Source organism: Syngnathus floridae, unplaced genomic scaffold, assembly GCF_059516105.1.
Source record: "Syngnathus floridae isolate MCC-2025c unplaced genomic scaffold, RoL_Sflo_1.0 HiC_scaffold_125, whole genome shotgun sequence".
Classification (NCBI taxonomy): Eukaryota; Metazoa; Chordata; class Actinopteri; order Syngnathiformes; family Syngnathidae; genus Syngnathus; species Syngnathus floridae.
Window position 1 is genome coordinate 45,001 of NW_028284151.1, and position 2,500 is coordinate 47,500.

Genomic DNA, 2,500 nt, shown 5'->3' on the forward strand with positions numbered 1-2,500 from the left:
GGCGCGCAGCGCCGGCGAAGCCGTCACCGCGACACCGGTCAACTTTTCGAGTTTTATACTTGCTCGTCAAGACTGTCAATCTAACGTGAGCATGTGCATGATTTTGCGGACGATCCTCCATACTTCGCATTTAGCACGAAATGGGACAAATAAACCGCAGTATAATCATTACGAGACCCCATCTCTGCCCCTCTGTCACCAACCACCAATCGGCCGGTCACCTCCGCCCTCCGCGCTCCCCACGCTCTCGCAGGTCGGATAAATGCGCCACCAGCTTCACAGCATGGCGACGATCTCCGGCAAAAGAAAGTAACGTGAAGATGACGCCTACCGGGTGAGGGGGGGCCTCCACGATCGCTCCGCTCCTCCAGCCGCGCCCCCATAGCGTTGACAGCAGCGCTGCTTCCGTTTCAGGATGGCCCAAGCCAAAGAGACAGATGACGTCACAGAGGTCCCATAACCTCAGGGGGTACTCTAGAGTACCGGGGTGGACCCGTGCAGTCTTGCCTTTTCATCTCCACCATCAGAGAAATCAGACTGTCGCGGGGTCCGAGACACTACACATAGGGAGATTTCTCTCACCTTTCGGGCAGTAAGGTCGCCCAGGTCATGCAGCCCCTTACAATAACTGCACTCCTGCCGATTTGTTTAGCCAGCACGGCAATTCTGGCCGGAACCTTGTCACTCACTGTGTGGGAGGATAATGTGTGGGCACCGTTCCCCCCGCCACTGCCGCAGTCTCAAAGTTTCATCCCCACCATCAGAGATATCAGACTGCCGCAGAGCCTGAGACACTACACATAGGGAGATTTCTCTCACCTTTCGGGTCAGTAAGGTCGCCCAGGCCACGCAGCCCCTTACAAATAACTGCGCGCCTGCCGATTTGTTGAGCCAGCACGGCAATTCTGGCCGGATCCTTGTCACTCACTGTGCAGGAGGATAATGTGTGGGCGCTGTTTCCCCCTTTGGCTGATCTCTCAAGTGTCGAGCACCCAATTCATCATTCATATTGGGCTTGATTTCTTGCATCTTCTTCGGGCCATTCTTCAGTAATTCATCATTCATATTGGGCTTGATTTCTTGCATCTTCTTCGGGCCTTTCTTCAGTCCCGGTCTCTCGCCTTACGTGATCAGCTCACTTGAGTAGGCTGTTCTGCTACTCTACCTGTTCCATTCTTCAACTTCGCATTTGCTAGCCTTGTCCGCTATGGAAGGCCGCCAGTATGTCAATTGAATACAGCAGCACTCTCCGGCTTACCAGAGCCGCAAAGGATTTACGCCTTGCGGTGGGAATCTCTAGTTTCTTGAGAATCGCGTTATTGTGTGCCGGCCACTTACCACGTGCCCCCACCGGGAAGCCCATGACCTCAACCTTGCTTCCTTTCACAGCTTTTAAGACGTGGCTCGCTATCGGCTTGTAGTGAGCTACTTTTTCGGCTGCCGCTTTTTGTAGGGAGTCCCCTTGCTCATAACGGACGGTCACGTCTAGGATCTTCACCACTTCTCCTTTCTTGAGCACTAAGTCTGGAATCCTGAGGCCAATCTGAGGGACCGTGACCCGTAGCTCTCTGGTCACTTGCCATCCCCACCGTTCTGCCTCGGTGGCCACAAGCTCGCACACCTTATTGTGGCGTCGAATCCTGCTCCGCTGCACTGCAGCGCACTGGCCCAAAATGTGTGAACATGACTCGTGTCCTTCATTGCATCTTCTGCAGGTTGCATCAACTCCTGCTCGGCCTCTCGCCCGAAACTCTCGGGTGGGGTACACTCCTGCTCTTAGTGCGAGTGCAATCAAGTAGTGTCTCTGACGGAACCTCACTTCTAGTGGCTCCGCGATCCACGTGTTACTGATTACATCGTTACGGAACATTCCTGCACCTACCCCTTGGACCCGCATGGCCTCCCATGCCATATGTTCCACCTTTCTCCAGTCCGGAAGGACTAGCTCTCTCCTCGCATCTGCCGGGATGGCGCCCTCAGTGCCAAGTTTCGGCACTCCATCCGGCCCACCTCCAGCCGCTATCCACAACCTCTCCCAGGCAGGCTTTGTAACTGCCTCAGTAGCCATTCCTCGCAACCATTCATCCGAGGACCAACAGAGTCTCCAGGTGTGCCTGACCTGTGCTCTAGGAACAGTAACGGACAGCTTTAGGATGCCCAGCCCGCCATCTCTTGTGCGTGAGTAGATGATGCCCCCGCCCGTGGAAGGGTCGAGGCGCAACCACTTTTTCACAGCCATCCGCACTTTCGCATCCACCAGCTTCATCCTGGTCACCGATACCTTACCCACGTCCATCTGGAAAGCCACTCTCGGGAGTAAGAATGAGTTACAGATCTTTACTTTCTGCGAGGGCTTCAGAGAGGCCCTCGAAATCTTCCGCAACCAGTTATCCACCTGTCCCGTCAAATTCGGAGAGACTACTCCACGCCACGGCTCTATATTGGCTCCCAGATATCGCACCGATTCACCCGGGCTGACTATGTGTATCTGCTGCCCACA

At 54.9% G+C, this 2,500-nt stretch overlaps 1 pseudogene; it reads right to left on the minus strand.

Annotated features, from left to right (window-relative positions):
• Window positions 1-2,500, minus strand: part of LOC148377568 (28S ribosomal RNA) — a 10,478-nt pseudogene that overhangs the window by 3,513 nt on the left and 4,465 nt on the right.